At 41.6% G+C, this 23,981-nt stretch overlaps 1 protein-coding gene across 5 annotated transcripts in view; it reads left to right on the top strand.

The window, feature by feature from the left end:
- The first annotated feature begins 9,651 nt into the window (after nucleotides 1–9,651).
- The window catches only part of cnsta (consortin, connexin sorting protein a), a 93,435-nt gene continuing 79,105 nt past the window's right edge, over nucleotides 9,652–23,981 (top strand). For 2 of the 5 annotated variants that reach the window (XM_072580441.1, XM_072580445.1), the window contains exon 1: nucleotides 9,785–10,026. The gene's annotated coding sequence lies outside the window, so the exon portion shown is untranslated. Of the gene's footprint in view, nucleotides 9,690–9,784; nucleotides 10,027–21,619; nucleotides 21,819–23,981 lie in introns of those variants that run through there. The other 3 variants (XM_072580442.1, XM_072580446.1, XM_072580443.1) reach the window with 3 other exon arrangements.

Below are 23,981 nucleotides of genomic sequence, written 5' to 3' on the forward strand. Positions count from 1 at the left end.
ATGGTCTTGTAGGGAGTAAAATGTAGGTTTACAAGAATGAGCTAAGGATTTCAGGGATTAAGTTATGAGAAGAGATTATACAATTGAGCCTGTTTTCTCCAGAATTTAGAGGTTAAATGGTGATCTAATCTAAGTCTTCAAGATATTAACAAGAAAAGACAGGGCAGATGCAGACAAACTTTTTCCAATGATTGGCAATTCTAGAACTGGGGTAAAATCTGAGAATTAAGTCCAGACTGTTCAGGAGTGATGTGACCAAGCACTTCTACACAAAAAAGGTGACAGATGTTTGGAACACTCTTCCATAAATGGCAGTGGATGCCTGATCAGTTAATTTTAAATCTAAGATATAATTTTTTGTCATGCAAAAGTATTAAGGAATATTGGCCAAAGGCAGGTTTATGGACCTCGGCCTTAGGTCAGCCATGATCTTATTGAATAGCCTACACCTGTTCCAATGTAGTCTACAGCAACGCATTGTGATGGTTGGGGCTGCAATATTTTTTCCATCATGTGGCTGACCAGGAACGTCTCAGTGATCCTCGTAACTGCTATTGGCATGTGTTGGAAGAATACACAAGTTGATGCTCAATCTGTTTGATCATGTTACATGTTCCAAATGCATCTTCCTTGGTCATCGGCATGGAATGTACTCTAAATCCCAAGCTTCTTGCTCAAGCAGGATTGCTGCCCATTGTGCCACATGACCTCCCATTGTTGGGTAGAGGGTAGATGTTCAGTTATAACCTTATATGTATGAATCCCTTTTTGTTTCAATAACACACTTACATTTGTTGCCAACATGTCTTTGGTCACTTGATCTGAATTTCTTACTTTTTGATGTCTATCTCCCTCATTTTCCAACCCTAAAAATACTCAAGTTATTCCAGTGTAATGAGAAATTTCACTTCCAAAATTGCTGAGGTTGATAGAACAAAATATGCCCTGTGCATTCTAGTTCAATCACTGTTCGTCAACAGTCAACCTGTTTATATGGTGTCTTTAATGCAGGGAAATGTCCCAAACTCTCTTACAGAAGTGTAATTAATAAATTCTACTTATTGGGGTGCAGTGTTTATTCTGACATCTAAATTGTCTTTGTGTTTTTTTGAGACATTATGGATGGAAACATCTAATTTCCACAAAACTAATTTTACCAGCAGGATAGATGGTTCACCATTGTCCCAATGAATGGTATATCATAAGGATTCCTTAGTTCTCCTCTGAGAAACAATGATGTTGTTCCATGTTGTGCAATATGCCAAGTCAATCAGCTTCCCAAACACCTGGATGGCAGGACACATGGACCTCAGGTTCTGACATGTTCTTAGATTTAGCCTGTGAGACATAAATTTTCTGTCTGCCTAACCCGAACTTTCATATTTAGTGTGGCAAGGTACCCCCTTCTCTAGCTCCTCTCATGTTCAGTTAAGGTGTCTCTGCATTGAGAAGCCTCAAGAATCACATGGTGTAATGATTGTTGTTCTCCCTCCTGATTTTGCAGTGCTCAAAGCCAAAACTGCAAGTCCTGATTGTTTTGTTTTATAGTCGAAGTAACATGCTTTTAGATAAAATCCAGGTAACATTTTCTCCTTTGAATTTCAACCAACCACACATCATAGCACACTCCAAACTTCTGCCAATTTGTATACATTTTAATACAATTCACTAATTAGCTCACATCTGTTGACTTGTTATCTCTAATTTCTGGAAAGCTAGGATCTTTTAAGCAGAATTAGATATGAACATTCTTTCCCAAGCTGTCTGTCTATAACGCTCCTTCATTTCCATGTGATTTCATGATTAAATGGATAAATAGGCTCCTACTTCTGTGAACCCTATATAACCAAAATATCCCAGGCAAACTCTGGTCATAACCTTTGTGGTCATCAATCCTCAAACTTTTAGTTCTCAAATTTAGGTGGCATCACAGTGATGGGCCTTCATCAGGGTGTCATATACAATTGTGAATGAGCAATTTTCATCCCAGAATTTCATCTTGTGTGTAATATTCACCAAGAATGTATGAAGGTAAAGGGGCAATCTCCCTCCATCACCTTGAGCAGCAAACAGTCTTGTTATTCCAAGCTGGCATGCCTTAATTACAAGATTTCTGAAATGAGTAGTTGTTTGTTTTGCTCTCTTCTGCCCACTTTCTGGTCTTTTAACCAGGAGTGGTGTGAATAACTAGCTCACTAAATGACTCAGCTGTGAACAATGTGACCAAACTAGTGTGGCTGCTAATCTGTGTTTACGACCATGGAACTACCTGCATGTAAGCATTGCTTCTAGTTTTTTAAAACGATTTCCAGAAAGTTGAGCATTGCTACCAAAGGCTTTCATAATTCTGCCTTATCTTGGAACAGAATAACCATTCATCTAAAAGAAGTTTCATGTGTTTCTTGTACTTCTGCCTGTACTTTTCAGAAAATGCATCAAAATCTCTGAGAACTGTTCATTTTACATCATCATAACCCATACATGATTGGCAGAGATGTCAAGGAAACACCACGCAACCCACAAACAAATATCAGCATATTGTCTTCTTTCTGATGAGGTTGTGATGCTTGACATATTCAACTGTATTCAACAATAAGGGGTTATCTACCTGAAATTAGATATTTCTTCATTCAGATGGTTAAGAACCTTTGGAATTCTATATACCAAGAGACTTGTAAATGTTTGGTTGTTAGGTCTATTCAGGACTGATTGATTTTTTTTCAGTCAGGGTTTGGAAAGGAATGTGGAGTTGAGGTAAATCACTGGCTATGATCTTAAGGACCAGCAGAATGAGCTTGGGAGATCATATACCCTGCTTCTGTTTCTGTTATCAAGTTATTTCAATTGTTTGTACAGCTGCTTTAATTATTTGTATAACTCTTTACAGTACCAGTTATCATAAACTGATTATATCAAAAAACATGCTGTTTTTGAATGGCTTCAGTGTGTTCACGGAGTTTAATGATGCTTTCAAAATTTCAGTTAGTTCTAGCTTCCCAAACTGAAACTGAATTGCATTAATAAGTAACAATGGATGAACGTGGCAAACAAAAGACAAACCTGTGAAAATTCTGTATTTTCTGAAGAAAGTTTTACAATAAACATTGAGAAAGAGACTGGAGAGTGTTGTATCCATTAAAGTAAAATTAGGAGTGTATGTTGCATGGTTGTGGTTTTAAACAATCAATCAACGTATATTAACCAGGGCTCTTTATACTTCTACTTCATTTGGGTCCAAGCAGGGAGCTGGGGCATTCCTCCTGATAGAGAGCTAAAAGTGACATTAGTTATCAGTCTCTGTTCATTTCCCTCATCGCAAAAGTTAAAACGGTGCAAGAGGTACAATTCATGCTACCCACTCAAGTGTAAAAATGGAGAATCAATATGATGTGTGCTGCCACTGGAAGTCAATGGATCCTAACAAAACAAAATGAAATTTACAAATTAAACTGACAAACTCTAAAATATTACATTACAGGGTGTAGGATTGTGGCAATGATACCTCATTCTTACCTTCGCAGTAAATCCTGATGAAGGCCAAACACTTCTCTATGAAAAGAAAGAGAAGATTTGTTGGGCATGTCAATCCCAGATACAATTGTGAATTTACACACCATTAAATGAACCAACATTTTTGTAGGTAAATTCTGGAATGATGCATATTTCTACCAGATTTATGTTCAGGGATAATATCATTGTAGTTTCCATCACAACCGAGGCCATAGCTATTGGGAGTTAGAAAGGCATTAAAATCAACAAATGCTGTGAACTGGGTACATCATCTTTACTTGGCCATGCGCCATAATTTCTTCTTTACTGTTAGTCACCATCAGGAATTCAAGAAGGCCCAACTCCTTGGGAAGTGGGAAAGGCACTATCTTATGATCAAATAATTAATTAAAATTTTCCTGATTTATTTGATTTACCTTCAAGAAAACAACAATGAAGTCTTGTTTTAATACAATCCACAGCCTTAACATAATTCTCAAAATCTTGCAGAATTGTTTAACAATATTTGAAGCATGACCTAATTGGAACATAGGACTTGGGAGCGGGAATTGGCCTTTCCAGCCTTCAAACCTGCTTTGTCATTCAATTGGTCATGGCTGATCTGATTGTGGCTTTCTGTATGCCATTCCCCAATAACCTTTGACTGTCTTGTCTATCTAACTCAGCCTTGAAGAAATTAAATGTCTCTGCTTCTACTGTTTTCTTGGGAAAAAATTCCATAAGCTACTGATCCACTAAGAGTTTAAAGAAACTCTTCCTTCTTGAAAATGAGATATAAATATTTAGTACATGATGGCTGTGCTGATTTAGGAGATGGATAGATGTGCTCTTTAATAGTTACTTCTGAACAGCAGCTCAGTTTAATGTTGAATGTGAAGAATTGCATTTCTCCCAAAGTGTAGCTCTCATTCAGTACGTGTTAAGGTTTTGGCATGAGTTTAAACTCACTGTTACTTTGTTATGTTATGTGTGAAGAGGTTGGAGCTAATTGTTATGCAACTATATCTTGAGGTGTCACATTGACTGTCATACTGCAGTCATGTGCTGAGTAACAATGTATTTGTCTGCCAATCCACAAGTCATATGGAGAGCTGAACAAAATATGTTTGGTGAAGTTCCAGTGTTTTTGATTCTGCAAATGTAATTATTTTTAACTGTGAGAACCAAACGATTATGAATGTAGTTTTGCTTGCTGGAAGGTTCATTTCCTGACGTTTCATCACCCTACTAGGTAACATCTTCAGTGGGCCTCCAGGCAAAGCACTGTACATGATTCCTGCTTTCTATTTATATGTTTGGGTTTCCTTGGGTTGGTGATGTAATTTCCTGCAGTGATGTCATTTCCTGTTCTTTTTCTCAGTGGGTGGTAAATGAGATCCAAGTCAATGTGTTTGTTGATAGAGATCCGGTTGGAATGCTATGCTTCTAGGAATTCTCATGCGTGTTTCTGTTTGACTTGTCCTAGGATGGATGTGTTGTCCCAGTTGAAGTGAGACAGGATCATGTCATTTTGTGGCTAGTTAGTGTTCATGTATCCTGGTGGCTAGTTTTCTGCCTGTTTGTCCAATGTAGTTTTTGTTACAGTTTTTGCACGGTTCTTGCAACCAAAACAAGTCGACAAAACACGTCCAGAAACCCTAGCCACTCTCCCCTACACCAAAGACCTCTTGGAAATGACTGTCAGACTACTCAGACCCCTTGACATCATGGTAGCCCACAAACTCACCAACACACTAAAACAGCAGCTAATGAACTTGAAAGACCCTATACAATCAACAAGCAAAACTAATGTCATTTACAAAATACCATGCAAGAACTGTAACAAACACTACATTGGACAAGCAGGCAGGAAACTAGCCACCAGGATACGTGAACACCAACTAGCCACAAACGACATGACTCTCTCTCACTAATAGCCTTACATATAGATAAGGAAGGACACCACTTCGACTGGGACAACACATCCATCCTAGGAGAAGCCAAACAGAGACACGCACGAGAATTCCTAGAACCATGGCATTCCAATTGTAACTCTACCAACAAATACATCGTGTTAGACCCCATCTACCATCCCCTAAGATAAAGAACTGGAAATGACATCACCACAGGAAATAACATCACCAACCCAAAAAAACTCATACATACAAATAGAAAGCAGGAATCATGTACAGTGCTTCACCCAGAGGCCCACTGAAGATGTTGCCTAGTAGGGTGATGAAACGTCTGGAAATGAACCTTCCGGCTCAGCGAGCAAACTTACATCCAGAACCTCAACCTGAGCTACAAATCTTCTCAAAACTTGCTATTACGTAAAACTTTTTGACTCACTGGTAAGAATGCCATCAACTGGGCTGAAGTGACACAAAAGCTTAAATAGACTGACGTGGAGTTGCCAGTGTTGGACTGCGGTGGACAAAGATAAAAGTCACACAACACTAGGTTATAATCCAACAGGTTAATTTGGAAGTACAAGCTTTCGGATCACTGCTCCTTTGTCAGGTAGCTCGTGGGGCAGATTCATAGGACATAGACTTTATAGTAAAAGACCAAAGTGTCATTCAACCGATGCGATGTATTGAACAAACCTAGATTGCTGTTAAGTCTTTAATCACTTAGAATGGGATAGCTGGTTTGATTCATTAATATGTAAATCCCAGAACTTCTCTCAAGTCATGTTCCCAAGATAACTTAAGATTTTATTTTAAAAAAGTGACATCTCAGCTCAGACAATACATTAAAAATGTGAGGTTAGAATCTGTCTGTATCCCAACCTGGAGTCAGACTGGTTCTATTTCCAAAGTAGGAATTTATAAAATATCACATGGACTGACTGCCTACAGATTGTGTGCTTTTTGAACAAAATACAATGTATCTGCAAATACAAATCTGCAAATGGAAAAACAGCCATCTCCTATGGACAAGCCCTATACATGGACAGGATCTGTTCAGATGAGGAGGAACGTGATGGACACCTGATGGTGCTGAAGAATGCCCTCATAAGAACAGGATACGGTGCTCAACGCATTGATCGCCAGTTCCAACATGCCACAGTGAGAAACAGTAATGACCTCCTCGGAGACAGACATGGGATTCAGCCAAGTCACATGAGTACCTGCCGAGCACGTGGTGGCTTGTGTCCCCACATGTAATGGTAGTATCCATGTTGACACTCTGCCACATCTCGCAATGGTTGCCATGACAGGGCTATATGACATTGTGGTTGATGTTGTCCTGAAAGCTGGGCAGTATGCTGTGAACAATGGTCTGTTTAAGGTTTGGCGGTTGTTCAAAGGCGAGGAGTGGAGGCGTCAGGAAGATCTTGGCGAAGTGCTCATCCTCATCGATAAGTGTTGCAGGCTGTGAAGAATATGGTGCAGTTTCTCTGCTCCCAGGATGTACTGGACAACAAAGGGTACACTATCGGTTGTCTATCTCATACTCTGCAGGCAAGGATTCCACGAGGCATGATACATTGGCAAGACCAAGCAGACGCTACGACAATGGATGAATGGACACCATGCAACACTCACCAGACAGGGATGTTCCCTCCCAGTCGGGGAACACTTCAGCGGTCAAGGATATTTGGCTTTGGATCTTTGGGTAACTGTTCTCCAAGAACTGACTTCGGGATACGCAACAATGCAGAGTCACCAAGCAGAGGCTGATAGCCAAGTTTGGTACCCATGAGGATAGCCTCAACCAGGATCTTGGGTTCATGTCACACTACAGGTGACTCCACTACACTAAACACTAACACAGACCCTCTCTTATACACACGCTCTCAGACACACACACCCACACTCACACTCGCACACACACCCTCTGACAGGCATATACTCTGGCACACTCACAGACACACTCTATCAAGCACACACTCACTCTCACACGCATACATACACACACTCCCCCTCTCTCTCTTTCACACACACGCATAAGTCTATGAGTGAATTTGCACTTGCAGATACATTCAATTTTGTTCAAAAAGCACACAATCTGTAGACAGTCAGTCCAGGTGGCATTTTATAAATTCCTACTTTGAAAATAGAACCAGTCTGACTCCAATTTGAGGTACAGACAGACTCTTTCCTCACATCTTTAATGCATTGTCTGAGCTAAGATGCCACTTTTTAAATAAAAACTGAGGTTATTGTGGGAATGTGACTTGGAAGTAACATATTAATGAACCAAAAGCGGCATTCTAAGTGATTAAAGAATTAACAGCAATCGAGGTTTATTCAATACATTGTGTTAGGTGTATCTTTTATCTTTTACTATAAATTCTGTGTCCTATGAGCCTGCCCCACTAGCTACCTGATGAAGGAGCAGCGCTCTGAAAGCTTGTCCTTCCAAATTAACCTGTTGGACAATAACCTGTGTTGTGTGATTTTTAACTTTAAATAGACTGGACAGTACAATGGGGAAAAAAAGTGACTGTATGCTTTCTCAAAGATTTAAGATATCCCAGACTAATGGTGGCAAAGTGGCTAGCACTGGTGCCTTATAGTACTAGAGGCCTGGGTTCAATTCCCACCTCAGGTAACTGACAGTGTGGAGTTTGCACATTCTCTGTGTAGTTTGCTCTGGTTTCCTCCCACAGTCCAAAAATATGTGTAGGTTAGGTAAATTGCCTGTAGTGTTAGGTGTAGGGGAATAAGTCTGGGTGTGTTGTTGGGCTGAAGGGCCTGTTTCCACACTGGAAGTAATCTAATCTATTTATTGCAAATCATTTCATGCCCAAATTTTGTTAAGCTGATAGCAATATTGGGCATGGTACTGTCACACTGTCACTGGCATGATCATGAATTAGCCACCTCTGCGAGAACTGGGAGGTCTTATAGCACAGTGGATTGTGTCTATGCCTCTGGGCCTGAAGCTTCAGGTTTGAGTTAAAAATCACACAACACCAGGTTATAGTTCAACAGGTTTAATTGGAAGCACACTAGCTTGGTTTGAGTGCTGCTTTAGCACTTTATGGTTGATCATGTCCATTATGTTTCTTACAAATGGTAAGATCAGCAGAGTCTCCTGGTTGGCATAGCTCGATGTTGAGTGGACCCTGTAAGAAATGGGGAAGTGTGTTGTGTTTGCAGATATAGAAAAGCAAGAGTGTGTATGTGCAGAAAAGGGGTACAGGGAAAAGTATCAGCTAGGCAAGCATTAGGGAAATGTAATTTTATCTTTAATGTATAATTGTGGATAATTGAATACTAACTTTAGTGCAGAATTATTAAAGTAAATAATTTCTTTCATCATAATGTTTTAAATAATTTAGTCTCAGCAAAATAGCTGAGATAGCTGAAACGCATAAACTAGGCAAGAAGAGATACATTGTCAAAACGTATGTTCAAGAATGGAATGTACCTATGAACAATGGAAGATGTTACAAGCAAAGTAAAAGAACATCAAGATACAAGTCTAGCCTTATGTCAGCACTTACAGAGGGAAAGACTGCCAACTTGGAGAAAAGGGGGCAATAAGGGCAGAGCGCAGCTAGGTAGTGGTAGAATACAATAAGAAAGATTGGGTAATGTAAGAGTCAGGAGAGGTGACCTCATGCAGCTCAAAAGTATAACTGTGTACTAGTTTGAATGTTCACTGCTCATTTGCTTCTGCATTTGATGCCCTTTCTTGCAAGATCGTAGAATAAATTGTCTTGTTTCCAGTTTTGGTGGTCTCGTCTAAATTAATTCAAATTTATTTCTAACAGACCCCTCCAAATTTAGCCTCTGATGATAGGCACTCATGCCTTGTGGGTGGTAATAGTTATGGAAACAAACATAAAAGAGATATTTTAGGTACGGGAAGCAAATATATGCTATAACTGGTCAAAAATGGCCATACTGAAAAAGAGGACAAAAACATAAACAATTGAGATTAACCTTGATCTTGTTGAGTGGCCGAACAATCTCAAACAACCGAAATCTCGCTGCGATTTCCTATCTGTAGCGCCAACACAATGAAAAGGAGACCAACATACTGCTCCTTGGATGCTGCCTGAACTACTGTGCTCTTCCAGCACCACTAACCCAGAATCTGGTTTCCAGCATCTGCAGTCATTGTTTTTACCAAGTGTGGGTCGGAGTCACGCTGCTCCTCGCTGCCTTTTCCGACAGAGGGTAGCATCGGTGGAGACGGCCGCCATCCCTTCGGCCTCTCGGTGTTCGAACAATGCCACTCAGGTGAGAACTCTTTGGCCGGTTACCTTAACCAGGCAAGTGCATGCGCGGGCTCGAGCCCGCGCGCGCGCACTCGCTGTTTGGTTGATGACCCGGATGCTCAGTGCGCGAGCGGGAGAGAGAAGCGCCAGAGGCGGACTTCTCGAGCGCGCCCCGTGGGCAAGCAGAGGCGAGGGCTGCGCGCGTCCCCTTTTCCTTCCTCATTAACGGCTCGGCGTTCGGAGTGCGGCTCGTGCGGGGTCCGTTGGAGGAGAGGGCGGCCTGAGCGAGAGGTGGCTGGGCGGGCGATGGAGACGGAGCGTAGGTGTTCGCCTGTCGCCGCTTCCACCATCATCGCGGGGTGAGAGACTTCTCTTGTTTTTATATATTTATTTCCAGTGAGAGGCATGGCTACTGTTTTCATTTTGTTTTTGTGAGTTGTGGTGGGGGGGAGAAAAATGGAATTAGAGGCGACATTTCTACCTCACCGTGTCGGGGTTGGCCTGTGCGCAAGGAGCTCAGTCAGATTCCTGTCGACGGCCGATGTTCAAGCCTCTGTCTTTCTGTGTGTGTGTGTGTGTTGTGATGTGAACGTTGTCAAGCAGGCAGCTACTGTCCGATGAGATTGCTACAGCCACAGCAAATGGAGCCATTTATCGGTGCAGTTCTTATTTTTCTGCAAATATGGTTCAATTGAATCAGACTGTGTGTGTGTGTGTGTGTGGCCCCTTGTCGTGCCTCTGTTCCTCGACTTCTCATCCAGTTAGACCCAAGGCTACAGGCTTAAATCCCAAATCTTTCAGCTGTCAACATGACGATTCTGAGATTTGAGCGCAGAAATCCCAGGCTGACGTTCCGGTGTGGTGCTGAGGGGCAGTGCTGCGCTGTTGCACGGTGCCATTTGACAGTGGAGGAGGAGGAGGCCTGACTCCGATCTTGGTGAACGTTGGCAGTGCTCGAAAGAAGAGCAGAAGTGTCATCCCTGTGCCTGTTCATCCTTCGGTCAACATGCATTCACCCCCCCCCCCCCCCCAAAAAAAAAACACACGCCATTCGGTCACGATCGCATTGATGTTTGTGCATAAATTAGCTGCTGTGTTTCTTGCATTGCATCGGTGACTGCACGTCGAAGAAGGAAAAAAAACCCACTTCTTTGGTCTTTTTAATCTAATTTTTCTCATCAACTTGTTGAGAGACGTTATTACACATCTCTGGAGCAGCTGGGACGTGACTGTGGGCTCCCGATTCAGGGACGCTGCCGCTGCACCACAAGAGGGTCACCTTTAAATGGTCGTGAAAAGCATTATGTAAAGATAAGGTTCTTTTTTCCACCTCAATTCTGCATCACCAAGCATATCGTATAAGCTGTCGGAGCTCTGCACCTTACTCAGGAGCGTTCCGAAAGCGTGTACTTTCCGAAGGGTCTGTTTCCATGCCGTACATCTCTCTGACTCTAAATAACGGCGGCACTGTTGCTTCACTGTGCTAGGGACCCAGGTTCGATCCTAGTCTGTGTGGTTTCCTTCCGCAATCCAGAGATGGGCACATTAGGTAAATTGGCCATGCTAAATTGCCCATAGTGTTCAGGGACAGAGCATAGACTAAAGAGCATTACAGCGCAGCACAGGCCCTTCGGCCCTCCATATTGCGCCGACCAGTGGAACCAATCTGAAGCTCATCAATCCTATCCTATTCCATTTTTATCCATATGTTTATCCAGTGACCATTTAAATGCCCTTAAAGTTGGCGAGTCTACTGTTGTTGCAGGCAGGGCGTTCCACACCCCTGCTACTCTCTGATGTGTAGGTTAGTTGCATTAATCGGGATAATGTGGAGTAATTGGGTAGGGGAAGGGGTCTGGATGGGTTACTCTTCAGCGGGTCAATGTGGACCTGTTGTGCCAAATGGCCTGTTTCCACACTGGTTTGCAGGAAACCTGTTGGGCTATAACTGGGTGTTGTGTGATTTTTAACTTTGCCACCCATCCCAATCCAACACTGGCACCACCACATCACTCATATCGTATGGCAGTCTGGATGGGTTCTATCCTCTAGCAAAATAATTTTAATGCATCTGCCGGCCTTTGATTTGATTTAACAGTTATAACATTCAAAAGGCATTTGGATGGGTATATGAATAGGAAGGGTTTAGACAAATGGGCCAAATGCTGACGAACAGGAAAAGATTAATTTAGGATATCTGGTTGACATGGATGAGTTGGACTGAAGGGTCTGTTTCCATGCTATGCAGCTCTAAAACTCTCTAACAGGTTTCTCCCCCAGGCAATTTTTTGTTTGTTATTTTATGCCTCAAATGTTACTGTTGTAGCTTTTCACTTTCAGAAGTTTGCTAGGGTATTTCCCCAGTTTTTGCTATTGTCTGGTTAATAAAAGCTGCTTGTAAGTGTTATTCTAATGACCAGAATTCTGTTCACTGCCCACTCTTGATTCTTCGGTTGCCAATGATTGCACTCTGACATCCAATATTGAATGAGTGGAATTTACTTCCAGTTGTATAATGGAAAAACTAACATCATTGCGGTGACATAATAACATCAGTAGTTTAGTATTTCACTCTGGTACATAGTTTCGAATCCAACCATGGCAGATGGCGGTGATAGAATTTAATAAGAGTCTAGAGTGAAAAGAAAGCTAACCTTATGGTGACTATGTAACCACTGTTGATTATTGTTCATTCATGTCACAGACTCATACAGCATGGAAACAGATGCTTCAGTCCAACCAGTCCATGCCGACCAAATTTCCCCAAACTAAACAAGTCCCATTTGCCTGCTTGGCCCATATCCCTTCAAACATTTCTTATTCATGGACTTATCAAAATGTCTTTTGAATGTTGTAACTGTCCCTGCATCTTGCACTTTCCCTGACAGCTCATTCTACATATAAACCACCCTCTGTGTCAAAAGGTTGCCCCTCAGGTCCATTTTAAATCTTTCTCCTCTCACCTTAAAATTATGCCTTTGAGGTTTGAACTTCACAACCCTAGGGAAAAGACCTTTGCTATTTGCCTAATCTATGCCCTCAAACCTCTATGAATGTAAACCTCATACTCTCCAGTGAAGAATGTCATGGTGTGGTTAATGTGTACAGGCGCGGTTGCTAATAAAGCATAGACAGTGTGGTTGACATGTACAGGTGCAGTTGCTGGTAAAGCAGAGGCAGTCTGGTTGATTTCCACAGGCGCAGTGGCTGGTCACGTAGGGGCAGTCTGTTTGACATGTACAGGCGCAGTGGCTGGTCACACAGGGGGCAGTCTGGTTGATGTGTGCAGGCGCAGTGCTGAATTAGATCACTGAGTATTAGGGCCTCATGTTGTGATTGTGCACACTGGTGCGGTCACATTTGGAGCACTGTGTACAATTCTGGTTACCCTACTATTGGAAGGTTATTATTAAATTGGACAGGATTCAGAAAAGATTTACAAGGAGCTAGTCTTTTTAGGAAAAATATCTGCCATATTCATCTGGTCAGGCTTACATATTGCTCCAGATCCACAGAAATATGATTGACTCTTAACTGTCCTCTGTACACTTAAGGTTTGGCACTAAATGCGGGCCTAGCCAGTAACTCTCTTCTCATGAATGAATTAAATAAAAATGTCTTCAGCCCCCATTTTAAACTTTATTCCCCAACTATTGACTTCATCCAACTTTCTGGTTGCTTTCTAAGGTTGAGCCTGTTGCCAGTCTCTGTTTATTTGATGCTGAACTGAACTTCTAACCCAATTTCTTTCAATTTCACAGTCTTAACTTGCATTTACTGCTCATTTCTACCTCTTGTCTCAACTCATTTGCAACTGATATTCTTATTTGTGCCATTGTAACCTTGAGACTTGATATTCTGATACTCCCCTGGACATCCTCCCAACTTCCACCTTGTATATGAACTTCCGCTCAACATTTGGTGAGTCGGAGTTGAAGTCAGACTATGCTGAGTGTGAAGTCATGTCACAAGCGGAACTCTTGATATTGGAAGTCTTAAATTTTTTGGCGTTTGTGTGCTTCTAGTAACTTTATGCCAATATTATACTACTTGGTTTAAATTGATATTAAATTGAAACCATAGCTTAACTAGGAAATTGGTTGCATTGGTATAACTTATCCCTATGTCATTGTTTTGGTTGGTAGATTAATTTTATAACAAGGTTATGATTGCAGTTTATTTGTAAACTGGAATCCTTTGTATTTGTGCCATGTGGTCCTCCAGTTCACAATTATTACAAATTGCACACACTACTTGTTGAGTGAATTTTTAGCAAGCTCCTCACTGGTGCCCTGTCAAATATGCTTTGGGCAGATCAATGACAAAACGGTGTCTCCCGAACTTTATCAAAAGTGATTAATAAGGAATCAATAAGTTGATTCCCCTTTAGGGAACATCTCCGAGACATCCGCACCAATCAACCAAACCGCCCCGTGGCCCAACATTTCAACTCCCCCTCCCACTCTGCCGAGGACATGGAGGTCCTGGGCCTCCTTCACCGCCGCTCCCTCGCCACCAGATGCCTGGAGGAAGAACGCCTCATCTTCCGCCTGGGAACACTTCAACCCCAGGGCATCAATGTGGACTTCAACAGCTTCCTCATTTCCCCTTCCCCCCACCTCATCCTAGTTACAAACTTCCAGCTCAGCACTGTCTCCTTGACTTGTCTGGACTTGTCCGACCTGCCTAGTTCCTTTTCCACCTATCCACTCCACCCTCTCCTCCTTGACCTTCATCTCCTCCCCCACTCACCCATTGTACTCTATGCTACTCTCTCCCCACCCCCACCCTCCTCTAGCTTATCTCTCCACGCTTCAGGCTCACTGCCTTTATTCCTGATGAAGGGCTTTTGCCCGAAACGTCGATGATGCTGCCTGAACTGCTGTGCTCTTCCAGCATCACTAATCCAGTATTTGCTTTCCAGCATCTGCAGTCATTGTTTTTACCTGGCAGGTTTAGATAGAGAATCTGGATCGGCACAGGCATGGAGGGCCGAAGGGCCTGTTTCTGTGTTGTAATTTTCTTTGTTCTTCTCAATGCAATAGTTAAATCAGCATTGAGGTTTGAATCTATCAGCTTTCTGACGTAAAACTCAATGTTATTACAGATTGAGGCCATCAATGGCCAGCACACTTCTACATTTGAGATAGTGACAACAGAGCTTTAACATGCATGTAATTCTTTTACAACAGCATCTAATTCTGCAATTTAAACAGAATGTTGCAATGTGAAAAGTGAATTAACATGTCTGCTTAACTGTCAGACAGTTGCCATACAGTTTTTGTAGCAACTGTAGTTGTGGTTTCTTTTTAAATGCTTGTACCAGATACTTTATGTAATGCATAATAATTCCTAAATTGCTTAGAGTACTGTTGTATGTTTAAATTTTCCCTTTCCAGTTAGAGAAATCCTCCTTATTTTCTACATCAATGTGGGTTATTTTCCGAGAGAAGATGCATTGTGCTATTTGTCCTACAACTGCAAGTAGTGAATATGATACTATGACATTGACTAGAAGGCCTGTAGTAGGTTCTGCCAGGCCAAATCAGGAAGGAATGTGTCTAATTATTGATGGAGAACGTCTGCATTTAACTGTTCCTTCTGACACACAATCCGAGTTTGAAAACAAAACTACATGTGGCTCTAATGTGCAATACTGCAGGATAGGTTTAGCGATTTAGGTGTGTGTGCTTGATCTCAATATGCATACAGCTATGTGATTATAAGAAATTACTGACTGAAAGTCAGGCACAAAATATTGCAGAAGTTACATGGCTGGTACTTTCAGACCTGATAGTCTAGTTCACAGAATTACAGAATCTCTACAGTATGGAAGCAGACAGTTTGGCCCATTGAGTCTGCACTGACCCTTCAAAGAGCATTCCACAACAAACACCTCCCAACCCCTCTCTCTACATTTCCCTATTTCGAATCTTCCTAACTTCCACATTCCTGGATACTGTAGGCAATTTAGCTTGGCCAACCTGAACGTCTCTTGGACTGTGGGAGGAACCGCGTGCAGAAGGTTGCCCAAGGCTTGAATAGAACACAGGTCTCTGGTACTGTGAGGCAGCAGTGTTAACCATTGAGCAAATGTGCCGTCCAGTATATGCACCAGCATTTTTGATTTCTTAACCAGAGAGCCTAGTTTTGAGATTCAAGTGTGAATATTCTCTGAAGCATGTTATTAATGACCTTTCTCTGTCACAAACATCAGGGTGCACCCACTGCCCAGCCTTCTGACTTGTGGCCTTATCCTGTGCTGCCATGTTGCCTGCAGTCTGCACAAAGAAACCCTACCCATAAGGCAACAAACTGCCTGCGATAGACACCACATAGTCATGCACACACAAATCATCCAGTCACATTGCAGCTGCTGCCAAACAGCATTGCTCCAAGAAGCTGCACAGTCCATCACTACTGGAGATAAAGCACCTTGACATGAGACCTCCAACCACCTACACATGCACATACCTCTCGTTGGCCATAACGGAGTTGACGACCCCTACCACTGCTTTCTGTAATAACAACTGGAGTAGCAAGGACAGTGGCAGGACAGTGCAGGGGATCAAGAAACTCAATCTGGACCAACATGGCTCAAACTCCAGCCTCAACAAGACCCTGGATGCACACCATGTGCTACAAAAACCCTTTGTTTCCAGCCAGCATCGTGTGAGGGTAGGAGAAACCACTAAGTACAGACCCATGATACCCAGCATGGCCAAGGTTCTGTAGTCGGTGAAGAGGAACAGCCATGTTGAGTTATGGTCCGTGCAACCCTGAGGTGGCAGCAGGCATCAAGAAAGGGTGCTGTGAATCCCCAAAAGGGCGCTGTCACACAGACAGCCTTAGCTGGTAGCCCAAGGTCCAATGAGCGAAGGCTCCGCAGCACAGACCCTATGTTCCAACACCCAGTGCTCCACTCTTGGAGGGTCTGCAATTGAAAGTCCTAAAAGGATGTTACAGTTTTCTATTATATTTTTAAATGTATTTTAATTTAAATTGTTTCATATCCAGTATAGGGATTTAGCCATTTAAAGTATTGTATTCCAACCTAGAGAGTATGGATACAATTTCAAAATATTTTTCTGATAGGTAAGGCCTCATGGAACCTAACTGTAGTTTTAACATTAAATGCTTCGTTTCAAAATGATTGTCACAGTTTTCAGGAAAACAAACACAACTTTAATTGAGGGCAGTGTCGAGAGTGTGGTGCTAGAAAAGCACAGCAGGTCAGGCAGCATCCGAGGAGGAGGAGAGTCGACATTTCAGTGTCAGGAATGAGGCTTGTGGGCCAGGGTCTGAGAGATAAATGGGAGGGGGGGGGTGGGGTTGGAGGGGAAGGTAGCTGAGAATGCGTCAGGTAGATGAAGGTGGGGAAGAAGGTGATAGGTCAGAGAGGAGGGTGGAGCAGATAGATAGGAAAGGCAATGGACAGGTCAAGAGGGTGGTGTCAAGTTGGAGGCTTGAGACTGGGATAATATGGGGGAAGGGAAATGAGGAAACTAGTGAAATCTAAATTGATCCTGTGTGGTTGCAGGGTCCCACTGCGGAATATAGGGCGTTCTTCCTCTAGGTGTCGGGTGGTGAGGGTTTGGCGATGGAAAAGGCCCATGTCCTTAGCGGAGTGGGAGGTGGAATTAAGTGTTCAGCCACGGGGCGGTGGCGTTGGTTGGTTGGTGCAGATGTCCCAGAGATGTTCTCTGAAACGATCCGCAAGTTGGCATCCTGTCTCCCTGATGTAGGGGAGTCCCCTTCCCATGTCCCCAAAATTATTAAAACTAAATTGAGGAAATCAGTAGGCCACACGGTGGGGAAGAAAGTTTAACATGGTACAGCTTGAACATAAACATAGAGCGAGTCACTTATGTACACTTGTGTGACAGTGCTCACTGGTGACCTTGAAGAAAGCTGCCAACAAAGATCCTAGTGAGCTCTGTGACACCTGTTTTGTCTTTTCCGATGTTTAATTTTATTCTCAAGCCAGCTATGGAGGACCTCTGATATTGTCAACAGACATGCCAACAACCAGTTGAAGAGCACAATCGTACAGACAGCTAACCAGTTAGTAAGAAGCAAGTCTTATCATTTGCTTTTTATAGTATGCAGTAATGGAAACAACAATTGGGATGTACTGGTGAGATAAAAGTAAAATCTGAAATGTCAAAGTCTGAAGAAAATATAAAATCTATGGAATTGTCACTGTTTGTGAATGTCAAATTTCTCCAACACAAAATTAATTCTTTGGATTTAAAAAATGTTAATGATATTAGCAACTTAATATGCTGTTTGAAAACTCTGTTGTACCTCACACAACAAAAAGCATAACATTTTTGGAGGATTTTACGGTGAGATGTGGATCCTAAAAAGTGGAAGTTCATGTCCGTTTTATGATTGTAATTGATTTCCCTCTGAAGATTTTAATATGCCCTGTGGAGGGAGAGATGATTGCTGATACCCAAGCCTGGTTTCAATGTTCAGTTGTGCACAGCACTATCAGAAGTTGCTATCAATTTTACGGGATAATACCACTGAAAGCTGATTGTCTCACTGACTTTAGAACCAGAAAGTCTAGAATATGTGCTTGATATTGTGCTAGTTAAATCTATTCAATGTATTTAAACAGATAAATGAATACTGATATGGTGTTATAATTTCTTTTGAAATTTTGTTGACTGTTGAACCTCTGCTGTAATAAATCCAATTACCTTTTGAAGCCTAATGATTAGGTTTTCATTTGAAACTAAATTTTCAGTAATACTTGTAGAATCACAATTCTATACATGAGATGAAACAAGTTGGTCTTAATTAAAAGTAAGTTGCTTTATGAAGTAAAGGTGCACTTAACACACAATTGATCAAGTGAAGGTAGTGGTAACTGGCAACTGCTTGTTCCTTTTCCCTCTGCTATTTTAATGAAGGCATGATGAACTTAAGCTAATACAGCCATTAAAATAATGGACCAAGGAGTGCCTTTGTGAAGTGATCAATAATTGTTACTGCTCCCAAGTTTTATTCTTCATTTGAAGATTGCATTTTGTGGGAATTGTACCCTAAAGTAACTGAATTTGACCCCCCATGGCATTTATTAATGTTAGTTTTGCATTATTTGCAAAGTGTAGGTTTGAGATATTTTCAATGCAGCTACAAACTTAATCTTTATATTGAAAATCTCATTTGAATACTTTGTCAGAAGTTGATTTTCCTTCTACTTTCTAGTTTCTACTGCAGATTATGTTGCCAGGTCTCTTAAACATACTGCTTTTGAAAGCAATAATTTTCTAAACAGTGTAACAGTTTTACTTGAATGGAATGAGAAAGGAATACTTTATTTGGTGCAAACTATTCCAAGGTTTTAGATGAGTGGTAGTTTGTGTCACAATCACAATAAAACTTTAGAATAAGAAAATGTCTTCTGTCCATCTATTCCAATAACTATAAATATTTATAATAACTAAAGGTCGTTTGTCCATCAAGCTCACTCCATTGAGAGCATATCTATGATTACTCTGACAGGGACGTTCTTCCTACTGTCAACTGATTGACTGACTGCTTTAACTGCTTGTTAGAAGCATCATGGCTACTAGGAGATGGAAAGGTCTCATTCAATTGTTAACAACCAATAATTGTTTCTGCTCCCAAGTTTTATTCTTCATTTGAAGATTGCATTTTGTAGGAATCATACCCTAAAGTAACTGAATTTGTCCTCTCATGGCAGTTATTAATTAGTTTTGCATTCTTTGCAAAGTGTAGGTTTATGAAATATTTTGCTGAGGTTTGCTAAGGTCTGCAAAATCTGTTTTTCACTGGGTCATCTTGGGACCTGTCTCATTAAATTTGTCAAGCTTATTTCAGGGTTGCTGTTCACTGCATGAGAGAAAGGCACTTTGAGAAATCTAGTTTTAAAAGAACTTTTTAAAAAAAAATTATCTCCCCACATCAAAAAAACTGGCAGAACTCTTAATATAATGCACTACAACAACTAAATCAACTTTGGCAGAGACTTTGGAGTTTATATATTTTATTGGCACTTATAATTCTTTACATATCAAAGGCATACCCAACTCTTTATGGTAAGCTTACTTGTCTTTGTAAGATAATTGATTGCAAAATGAATACCTGTGCTTTTGGATTACCTTTGAGAGGAAATAAAAGCAGATCCAAATCTTTGATAGAGAAATAGAAATTATAGTACCACAGCATATAAGGTGGAACTTACCTGTTTCCACCACCCACAATCTCGGCTGATTCCTTTGAGACTGTAGCAATACAAGTTCAACAGCTGGAGCATGACTTGTTGGGTGTAACGTTTTCCGTAAGCCATCAGCTGTATTGTAAAATTTAATTACAACCATTTTCTTTCATCAGTTCATAATCTCCACTCCTTTAATACATTGTTTCTGTTCCCTGTGGTGCATTTGAACCTCTGTTATTAAATGAAAGAGCTATATTTCTATTGCACCTTTTGAGTTCAAAGTATATCCCATTTTCTTTTCAGCCTTTTCGTTTGACAACATTGAAATTAACTTTTAGTTTTAAGGCAAACATGACAACAAACTTATACCGAATGATGAGATAAATGGGTTTTAACGTCCTTTGCCCATTAATAAGGCTGTATGCAACTTGGAAGATGTGACAAGGATGTTATGAAACTTGAAAGGATTCAGAAAAGATTTACAATGATGTTGCCAAGGTTGGAGGGTTTGAGCTTTGGGAAGAGGCTGAATAGACTGGGACTATTTTCCCGGGAGCTTCAGAGGCTGTAGGGTGACCTCATAGAGCTTTAGAAAATCATGAGTGGCATGGATAGGGTGAATAGACAAGGTCTTTTCCCAGGGGAGGGTGGAGCCCAGAACTAGAGGGCATGGGTTTAGGGTGAGAGAGGAAAGATTTTAAAAGAACCTAAGGGGTAACTTTCGTGCAGAGGGTGGTGTGTGTATGGAATGAGCTGCCAGAGAAATTGGTGGACGCTGTTGCAGTTACAACATTTAAAAGACATCTGGATGGATATATGTATAGGAAGGGTTTAGAGGGATATGGCTGGCAAGTTGGACTAGATTAGGTTAGGATTTCTGGTCGGCATGGATGAAGGCTCAGTTTCCGTGTTGTACATCTCTGACTCTGATTTACTACAATATAGAATATGTATTTTCAAATTGTTATTCCTTTCATCGTAACCTCAATAATGCACAGAGATGTTAACCAGCATGAAGTATTCAAGTCCTGGGTTCAGGCTTGATCCAGATATATACATTAGACTTGAAAGTGCTTCTGTTGATCCAAACCTGCACTAGTTTTTAAGAGTAAGAATTAGTCAATGTAGGGATTGTTATCTTGAGTATGAAGCATTGGATGGTTATTCCTATGTTTTGCAGGATTCAATTTTCCTGTTGTGCCATTGATTGTTTGAGTTCTTTTTAGCACTCACTTTGTTCTCTTATTTATTTTATTCACTCGTGGGACGTAGTTGTCACTGGCTGCACTTGAGAAGGTGATGAACTGCCCTCCTGAACCACTACAGTCTATGTGCTATAGGTCGGTGCTCAGTGCTGTTGAGGGAATTCCAAGATTTTGATGTGGTGATACATTTCCAAGTTTGGATGGTGAATGGCTTGGAGGAGAGCTTGCAGGTGGTGATGTTACCATATATCTGCTGCTCTTGTCTTTCCACTTGGATGGGGTTGTCTTGCTGCAATTCTTATCTTCTGACCTACCTTTGTAGCCACTATTTGTATGGCTAGTCCAGTTCAATTTCTGGTTAATGCTAATCTCCAGGATGTTGATTATGGGGGATTCAGTGATGGTAACTCTATTAAATATCAAAGAGTGGTTAGATTGCCTCTTTTTAGAGATGCACTTTAACTGGCATTTGTGTGGCATGGGTATTATTTGTCATTTGTCATTTGTCAGCCCAAGCCTGGATGTTGTCTCGGTCTTGCTGCACCTGGACATGGACTGCTTCAGTGTGTGAAGAGTTGCAAATTGTGCAGTCATCGGCGAACGTCTGCATTTCTGATCTTATGGAGAGAAGGTTATTGAAGCCGCTGAAGATGGCTGGGCCTTGAGCATAACTCTGAGGAACCTGTGCAGTGATGTCCAGGAGCTGAGATGACTGACCTCTGACAGCTAGAACCATCCTCCTATATGCCAGGTATGACTCTAATCAGCAGAGTGTTTATCCATTGATTCCAGTTTTGCTTGGTCTCCTTAATGCCACATTAGGACAAATGCAGCCTTGATGTCAAGGGCTATCATTCACCTCACCCCTGGAATTTGGGTCTTTTGTCCATATTTGAACCAAGACTGTAATGAAGTCAGGAGGTGAGTGGCCTTGGCGGAACCTAAACTGGGTGTCACTGGGCAAATTATTGCTGTGCAGGTGTTGCTTGAGAGCTCTGCTCAAGACACCTTCCATCACTTTATAACGATCAAGTGTAGACTGATGAGGTGGTAATTGGTTGGGTTGGATTTGGCCTGGTGTTCAAGTCATAGCTGGGCAATTTTGTACATTGCCAGGAAAATGCCAGTGTTGCAGCCAAGATGCTGGAACACCTCTGCTATCCATAGGACAAATTCTGGAGCTCACATCTTCAGTACAATTGCCGGAGTGATTTTAGGCCCATTAGAATTTGCAGTATCTGGTGTCTCCAGCCATTTTGTGACATCACTTGGAGTGAATCAAATTGGTTCAAGACTGATGTCTGTGATGCTGAGGACCTGTGGAGGAGACCAAGATGGATCATTCAGTTGGCAGTTCTGGCTGATTGTTGTAAATGCTTCAACCTTACGTTTCGAACTGATGTTCTGGGTTCCCCAACATTTGAGGATTGGGATACTGTTGGAGTCGCTGCCTCCAGTGAGTTGTTGAAATTGTCCACCACCATTCACAACCGGACCTGGCAAGACTGCAGAGCTTAGATCTGATCTGTTTATTATGGGATTGCTGAGCTTTGTCTGTCACTTGCTATTTATGCTATTTGGCATGCAAATAGCACTGCTTTGTAGCTTCACCAGGTTGCAACCTAATTGTTAGGAATTCTTGGTGCTCCTGCTGGTATGCTCTCCTGCAGTCTTCATTGAAGCAGGGTTGGTACCTTGGCTTGATGGTCATTGTAGATTGGGGAGATTTTTTTGTGATTTTGTCGCTGCTGATGCATCCATGAGGTACTGTGGGCCCAGTCTTGAGTTGCTAGATCTGTTTGAAGTCTATCCCATTTAGCATGGTGATAGTACCATATGACATGATGTACACTATTCTCCATGTGTAGGTGGGATTTTGTCTCCACAAGGATTGTTTGGTGATCACACTTACACCTTCCAATGGCGATCTCAGTATCTCCAGCAGGCAGGTTGTTGAGGATGAGGTCAAGTATGTTATTTCTTATTGGTTCCTTCATCACCTGGTCCAACAGTAATGTGTGATGCTGCTGTTCCTTGAGCCAGGTTATGTTGTCCTTGGCTGTTTTTTTTCAGAAGGTTTGTAAAAGACAGTGGTTTTGAAAAATCTGGATTTCGATGGGTTTTAGGGCCAATTTCATTACATCTACCAGACAGTGCCTCAGTCAAAAGGCTTTCACGTTTTTAGAAAAAAATCACTTGTACAATGCAAGTGAAGTGGCTAGTTCTTCCAACTCAGTTTTTCTCTGGTCTGGCTATTCATTGAAAGCAGTCAGGCAGTTGTAAAAGCTGCTGGACCCAAAGAAGTGGGTCCATGCTGATCCTCCTCTCTGAGTTCTCTCCTGTAAAAACCTGTTTGATTTTTGTGCTAAAGGGTGTTTATGGGGATTGTTGCAAGTATTGGGAACAGCATCATTAAGTTGGGATCATCTTTGAACTTTCAGATAGTTATTCGGCATTCTGTTCTCTTTTTTTGTTTGTGTTTTGTTTGGTAATGTTTTAAACAAAACAGAATTTATATACAACTACATGGTCTGACCAGCAACATCTCTCCTGGAATATCTACTTTACACCTGCTTAAAACAACAAGCAAAGTTAGGGTCTGGGCCACTTTCTTGAAATGTTTTGAGGGCGTCTGGCCTGGTCCATATCAAATGTTCTTTAGGGCTTGACTAGCATGCTACTGTCAAACCATTCTTAAAATGGCAACCCTCATCTCGCTAACACAGTCTTTGCACCTGCATCTGAAGGTCACATGATGGCCAGTGATGTCTTATCTAGTCTAGTTATTTCTATGCTATAAAGGGAGCATTGTCTGCTAATCTCTGTTGAAGGAAAAAGTGAGGACTGCAGATGCTGGAGATCAGAGCTGAAAATGTGTTGCTGGAAAAGCGCAGCAGGTCAGGCAGCATCCAAG

This window comes from Chiloscyllium punctatum, chromosome 11 (genome assembly GCF_047496795.1).
Source record: "Chiloscyllium punctatum isolate Juve2018m chromosome 11, sChiPun1.3, whole genome shotgun sequence".
NCBI lineage: Eukaryota > Metazoa > Chordata > Chondrichthyes > Orectolobiformes > Hemiscylliidae > Chiloscyllium > Chiloscyllium punctatum.